Genomic DNA, 7,852 nt, shown 5'->3' with positions numbered 1-7,852 from the left:
CGGGCGCCCCGCACGCCGGCTCCTTGCGGCAGCGGCTGGGACTGGGCCGGCCCGGGGCGGCGGCGGCGGCGGCGCGGGTGGGGTGCGGGTGGGAGGGGCCGCGGCCCGCAGCCAGCCGGAGCCCGCAGGTTGGTGCAGTGAGGAGCCGCGCCGCCCGCCGCCGAGCCCGCCCCTCCGCGCGCGGCAGCACCCCTCCGGCTAGCGTCCCTGCTGGAGAGCGAGCAGCCGCCGGAGGGGGAGCGTAGTCCCCGCGCCTCCTCCCTCGCGCCAGCCCGGCGCGGGGCTCGATCCCGGGGGAGACCCTCCGCGCCGCCTCGGCCCCTCCCCCGCTCGCCCCCCCGCGGGCCGCGCGCCGCCGCGGACCCCGCCTCGCCCCGGCTGCCCGCCCCTAGTTCTGAAAGTTCTGTAACTTCCCACCGCGGAGACGCAGAGCGCGCGGCGCCTGGCAACCCCCGTCCGCCCCAGCCTTCGCCAAAAATGGCCACAAGGACAAGTGTTTGGTGTAGACGCGCACACTACTTTCGTGTGAGCGTGCGGCGCTGCGGGTCCTCCGGAGGCGCCTCCCGGGCCCGCCTGTGCACCTGCAACCCGCTGCCCGCGGCGCCCCGGCACCGGACCCTGGGCCTGGACTGTGCGTTCGCGAGGGGGGGGGTGTGGCCCGAGTGCTCTGCAGCTGTTTCTAGGCTCTGTCCCTGGGCGCACCCCTCCCCCCGCCCCCCACAAGGTGTTACCACCGGGAGGGTTTTCGCCGCTTTCCCTCCCAGGCCCAGTCTCAAAACAGCCAGGCGTGATGATTTTCTAGAAATAAGGCGGCATGTTAAGAGTTAAATCTGAAACCTCTTTATCTTTTGCTGTCTTTGCATTCGGCATCTCTGAACGTTTTTGGGTTTTTTGTTTTTTGTTTTGTTTTTTATTTTAACGAAAAGCTCAGTAACAACTCCTGTTAAGAATTTCTCGGGTCCATTTAAAAGCTTCGGAAGCGTGTGCAAGAGCTGAAGTAGCCGGGAGATTCTAAAAGGGGCCGCAGAGGGTTAAACTGACCTCTCTCTTCAGCCCTTGGCTGACCTGTTCCCCGAATGTCCAGCTGGGATGATTGCTTCAAGGAAATCCCGGCTTGGAATGTGATGCTTTTGTGAGGGCAAGAACGGGGTCTCCAATCTTTTCAGAGTCCCATGTAAACGGTTGCTGTTGTAATAACGGAAGTTGACATAAAATCTTATGAGCAGTCAATTTGAGGACGAAGCAACTAAAAACAGGTTTTGGTTATTCGGGATTAGTTTTCTTAGGAGCTGAATCGAATTGGGTGATACGTACCCCCAACCCTCCAGCCGTTGGGTTATCTGTCAATCTCACAGTTACTCTGCAAAATAAAGGTTGTTAAGCCCATTTTCCAGGTGAGAGAACTGAGACTCAAACAGAAATTACACATCAGAGCAAAAATCTGAACCAGGGTTAAAAGGCTTCCAACACTACATTCCAGTGTCTTCTCTCTCACTTTTTAGTATTACAATTTAAACTTGACAGCTTTTGCTTTTTTTTTTTTTTTTAAGTATAAACACACAATTTACATGACTACAAACACTTCTATATCTTTTATGGTATTGGTGTTAGGAAAACCTGACTGTCCCTGCAAAGGGTATCTGCAAAGGGTATCTCTGATTCTTCTCAATAAGATTATACTGAAGGTCATGTGATATATATGCAAACCTTGACAAGGGACAGCTATCCAATTCAGAGTAATAACGAAGTGTTGCACTGTAGTGGAATTTAAACATATGGTTTCCACGTCAAGTCAGGTTTTCATCCTGAATAGATTTTTTTTAAACTATACCTTTATAGGAGAAAACACTGTAGGAGTTGCAACCTCCATTTTTTAAAAGGATTATACTGGTAGCATATATGTTTCAGGCAAGCTACTGAACTGAGCAATTATAATCAACGCATGGATGGTGTGTGTTAGGATCAAAAATATCAGGCCAAGCATAAATTTTTACTGCTTCCTACTTAACCTACTTAGTATATAGTGCCAGTCATTAAAACAGACACAACAAGTTCAAATAAACCTGAGTGAAATTACATTCACGATTTTATTTCTGTCTTAGATACTTGTTCAGTTTCATTGTTTATGGCAGTCATATGGGACTTGCTCATTGACCTTCAAAATCATGTTTTATATGAAACTGAGCTCAATTAAAAGACAAATACTATTTCTGAAGATGGTCAATTACAATATGTGAATCTTGCACCAAAAATATTATCAAAATGCATAGGTATCATTGACTCTATAAATTAACTCCCTTGGCACTTTTTCCCTGTCCATGTTCACAACCCTTACACGGTCTGAATGCAGCTGAGGTCCTATGCATTATCCATCCTGCTAGTCCTGGCTTCTTGCCAACTGGGGCCATCCCTGACCCTTTCCTATGCTTACATTCACATGTTTTTGTTTTTTTTTTTTGTTTGTTTGTTTTTTAATTTTTTTTTAACGTTTATTTATTTTTGAGACAGAGAGAGACAGAGCATGAACGGGGGAGGGGCAGAGAGAGAGGGAGACAGAGAATCAGAAGTAGGCTCCAGGCTCTGAGCCATCAGCCCAGAGCCCGACGCGGGGCTCGAACTCACGGACCGCGAGATGGTGACCTGAGCCGAAGTCGGACACTCAACCGACTGAGCCACCCAGGCGCCCCCATTCACATGTTTTTTGTGTCTTTGCCTTCAAGGGTACTGGACTTAACATTAAAATACCTTGGTTTTAGTACCAGTTCCTTTAATCACTAAACTGTGACTTTCCGGGTTTTTATTTGACTTCAATAGCCTTCAAATTCATCTGCTAAATGCAGAATAACCTTTGCTACCTCAAATGATTGCTACAGGGATGAACTGATATAGTACATGAGAAAACACCATATGAACTATACAGGGCTATGTTACTGTTCTTAGAACGTTCAGACACAGGAATGTTCTTTACAACCACCCTTTGTCATTTTCATTGGCAGTTATATCCCTTCCTTAATCTTGATTGCTTATCATTAATCATAGAAATTGCACTCAGCCACAAAATTGCATCTCATTAATGTTTATATTTATTCTAGGAATACTGTACTTAGGGGTGCCTGGGTGGCTCAGTTGGTTGAGCATCTAACTCTTGGTTTAGGCTCAGGTCATGATCTCATGGTCGGCTGTGGGATCAAGCACCATCGGGCTCCGTGTTGGGCATGGGGCCTGCTTGGGATTCTCTCTCTTCTCTCCCTCTGCTCCTCCCCACCCTCTAAAAAAATAAAATAAAATAATAAAAGTTTGAAAATACTTTACCTAAGTTGCTATTGGTATTTTACACAATACTTTCAAACTATATAAAAATTTCAGGTAAAACATATATGAGCTGTCAATATCTGGTGATTTCAAGCTGAAAGTCTACAGATGCCACTGACCAAAAATTGTTAACATTGTCTGAATAAGACAATTTGCAAGAGTAAAACCTTTGGCCAGAGTTGACCAAGAGTATCCAGAAGCTCTGGGAGTATTTCTTAAAGCCTTTCATAATAATAATAATAATGATAATAATAATAATATCTTACATTTGCACAATATTTACAATGATAGCATGTTTTCATAGCCCTTTAGCACTACCTTATGCAAAAATTATCTGAAAATAGTCTTGGTATTTGCTACCATCTCCATTTTTCAAAAGGAAGAAACTCATGGACGTTGGCCTCAAGACCTGCCCAAAGCCGTGTGTCTAATAAACGTCTTGTCAAAAAAATCTCGAATACTTCTCAGTACTTACACACTTTATTTTTCATGTGTTTACTTTTATTAAGTAGTACCAGACTTTCTTAAAGCTTTATTACTGATGAATAAAACATTTCAATAATTAGACCTTCTTTGGCAGTGTATTTTATGTCCTGCATGATTCTCCTCACACGAAACAAGACCATATTAAAACATTGACCCAAAAAATTCCTCTGTTCTTTGTTGTCAAGAAGTAGATCCAGCAGCTTAAGACAGTGTTACTTTTTTGTAACACTTTATTTTTCACAGATGTTTGAGGTTCACTGCAAAATTGAAAGGAAAATACAGAGATTTCCTTTATATCCCCACCTCCACATATGTATAGATCCCCCCATTATCAACATCACACGTCAGAGTGTTACATTTGTTATAACTGGTGAGCCTGCCCTGACACATCATAATCATCCAAAGTCCATAGTGTATGTTGGGGTTCACTCTTGGTGTTGTACATCCTGTGGGTTTGGACAAATGTGTGACGACATGCATGTGTCATTATATTGTCATAATGGAGTACGTTCATGGCCCTAAAAATGCCCTGTGTTCTGCCTAGTCACCTCTCCCCACTCCCCGCCAGCCTCCACACCTATAGCCACCACTGATCTTTTTCCTGTCTCCAAAGTTTTGCCTTTTCCAGAATGTCATACAATTGGAATCATACAGTATGTTGACTTTGCAGGTTGTATTCTTTTACTTAGTAATATACACTTAAGATTCCTTCCTGTCTTTTCATGGCTTGATGCCTCATTTCTTTTTAGCTCTGCATAATATTTCATTGTCTGGATGTACCCCAGTTTATTTATTTCTTCACCTACAGAAGGGCATGCTGGTTGCTTCCAAGTTTAGGCAATTATGAATAAAGTAGTTACAAACACCCATGTTCAGATTTTTGTGTGGACATTAGTTTTCAATTCCTTTGGGTAAATACCAAGGACCACTAGACAGCATTACTTTTTATAAATACATATGTTAATTATAAGATTATTTCTGTGAAAATTTGAATAAAATAAATCCCCTAAAACAAAATTAAAGTAGTCTTAGATTTAAATGGTTTCCTGAAAGGATGTACAAACAATTATATAATATATTACTCCCTGAGAGGGGTCTTTTATGTTATACTATTTTCTTTAGTCATGTATTATTGATTAGTTGTGAAATGACAATGAGAATTTTTTTTTAAGTTTAATTAATCTATTTATTTTGAGAGAGACAGAGACAGAGTGGGGGGGGGGGGGAAGGTAGAGAGAGGGAGAGAGAGAATCTCAAGCAGGGTCTGCACTGTCAGCACAGAGCCCGATGCAGGGCACAAACCCACAAAACCATGAGATCATGACCTGAGCCGAAACTGAAAGTCAGACACTTAACCGACTGAGCCACCCAGGTGCCCCTGACAATGAGAATTTTTAAATCCTGTCATAAGTTATTAACAAAGTGGTTTTTCTACATACAAACTTAATTTAGATTAAATTCTCATTTTTTAAGTATCTGCCGTGGGACACCTGGGTGGCTCAGTCAGTTAAGTGTCCAACTCTTGATGTCAGCTCAAGTCTTGATCTCAGGACTATGAGTTCAAACCCTACACTGGGCTCCATGCTGGGTGTGAAGCCTACTTTTAAAATAAATAAATAAATAAATAAACAAACAAACAAATAACAACAACAAAAACTATCTGGTTGAGTATCTGCTGTGTTTTGGTCATCATGGTGGTGCATCATGAATGGGATTACTTTTATCATTTGTGTATCACAAAAGCCCAGCAAAGTAAGAATAACCATCCCATGTTACATATGAGGAAACAAAGACCCAGGAAAACCAACTTGCCCAAGAGACAGAATTAACAAGAGACAATGGTATGGCTGACGCCCAATGTGGCTCCACTGACTTTCAATGCCTTTTCACAGCACAAACCTGCCTGGCCTTGTGTGGGCTCCTTGATCTCCACCAGGGTGAAAGCCCCACAGTAAGCTGGAGAGCTGATGAGTAGCGGCAGAGGTGGCAAAGCCCCCAGGATGAGACCCTAGCGGAGTGGGTTTCTACTGTGACCCAGAGGCTGCCATTTTACTCTCACAAGAAGAACCAAATCCAATAGCACTGGAATATTTCTAAGAGTCAGAAACCCTGGTTCCAGTGCCGGCTCGGTGGAGCACCAACCAACAGTGGGGACTTAATCAAACTGCTCTGCCTAATTGGATCTGTTGAGTTGCTATGGTTTAATTACAAGTGGATTTTGCAGTGATCATTGGACGGATCCATCACATCAATACATCTTATTGTCTGTGTCACAAAGAATTAGCCAATGTCTTTACTGAGAAAAAAGAGAGAGAGAGAGAGAATGGTTGAAATAATTAACTGGACACTTAGTACAACTAAAAGATTCTGGTAGGGGCACCTAGGGGGCTCAGTCAGTGAAGCATCCAACATCGACTCAGGTCATGATCTTGAGGTTCATGAGTTCAAGCCCCGTGTTGGGCTCTGTGCTGACAGCTCAGAGCCTGAAGCCTGCTTCGGATTCTGTGTCTCCCTCTCTCTCTGCCCCTCCTGTGCTTGCACTTTGTGTCTCTCTCTCTCTCTCTCTCTCTCTCTCTCTCAAAAACAAATAAACATTAAAAAAATATAAAAGTTTCTGATAGGAAAAAAAATCTGAATTATCCTAACTCATAGTGTGGACAGATTAAATCAATCAGACAGTTGCTTAAATTCTCATTTCATGTGGCCTTCATGCCCACAGCCTTCAAACTGTGAATTAATATTTCAAAATCACCATGATTTCCTAAGACAGTTTTTCATGTATCACGGTATTCTATATAAAGTACATCCAACTCAACAGTAAAAGAGGAAGCATCTAATGATAATGTAAGCCGCACCATAATTCTAACTCATCCTTAGATTCATAAAACTGGAATCTCACCTTAAATGAAAGGATGTGAGAATGATATGTATTTATTGCATTTGAGCACCCATAAAGGATGGATTCTGTGTGGTTTCCTATCTTTTTATTCTACACTGGTAGTGGTCATGGCTGTCTTTTACTTTTTGTTCTTTTTAAGAACCATTGTTATTGAGGGGTGCCTGGGTGGCTCAGTCAGTTAGGTGTCCAACTTCGGGTCACGTCATGATCTCATGGTTTATGAGTTTGAGCCCCATATCGGGCTCTCTGCTGTCAGCACAGAGCCCTCTTCAGATCCTGTGTCCCTCTCTCTCTCTGCCCCTTCCCTCCCAAAATAAATATATTTTTTTAAATAAACATTTTTTAAAAAGAACCATTGTCATTGAGTCCAACAATATCGAATTAGTAAATGTTGTAAAGCTATTTGGATACCTCTGACGGTTTCCATTTGTTCCTCATGCTAAGGAGAAATTTGCTGACTCCTTGATCTTATATTCCTGACAATCAGAATAATTTCTTTTTGTAGTAAATCAGTTAAACAAATATAAGGTGGTATGTACCATCTCAGGGCTTGTCCAAACTCCTATTGTTCACTTTATGTGCATTACACGGTGTCTTTTGAAGGTAAGACGTACATTATTCAGTTCCTAACAAGGAAATGCATAAAGCTCAGAGCTCATTTTTCTGCTCCGTTGCTGGAGTTTTCATTGGTGTTAGGTTATCTAGGCCAATGATATGCGTCTCCTTTCCTATTATGTGGCTCTAGCTCTTTGCCCTTCTCTTCATGATGTTATTTTTCTGGTCTTTGTTTTTTACTAATGGCTTTTTTCAAGGTAGGCAGAATTATTTATAAATAATAGATGCAGAATTAGTTAATCTGTCATAAACCAGGACTGCCTGTCAACATGTCAACCTGATTGATTGGTTTCAAGCTATAAAAAAACTATTACATTGATATACCAGGATGGATGGGGCACATTAAATATCTTCCCTTTCCCTCTTTTAGCATTTCTAGCCTAAGTATGCTCAAGACACTGTTCTTTCCAAAAGCATTTGTTTTATGGCAGTTGATGTGTGCTTGGCCATGGAGACACAGGATAAATAAAACAAAATGAGATTTAAAATGATTGAAACTTGATCTAGCTGGAGAAGCAGACAGGTGAATGTTGTGACTCA

At 42.5% G+C, this 7,852-nt stretch overlaps 1 long non-coding RNA gene across 1 annotated transcript; it reads left to right on the top strand.

Annotated features, from left to right (window-relative positions):
* Positions 1–4,356: 4,356 nt before the first annotated feature.
* On the top strand, positions 4,357–5,980 carry LOC125925965 (uncharacterized). Its single transcript, XR_007458957.1, has 2 exons — positions 4,357–4,468; positions 5,691–5,980. It is a non-coding gene; the product is annotated as an uncharacterized LOC125925965 (long non-coding RNA).
* The last annotated feature ends 1,872 nt before the right edge of the window (positions 5,981–7,852 follow it).

The sequence above is a fragment of the Panthera uncia genome, chromosome F1 (assembly GCF_023721935.1).
Source record: "Panthera uncia isolate 11264 chromosome F1, Puncia_PCG_1.0, whole genome shotgun sequence".
NCBI classification, from domain to species: Eukaryota; Metazoa; Chordata; class Mammalia; order Carnivora; family Felidae; genus Panthera; species Panthera uncia.
The sequence above is the reverse complement of the archived record's forward strand: the minus strand, read 5'-3'. Positions and strand labels throughout refer to the sequence as shown.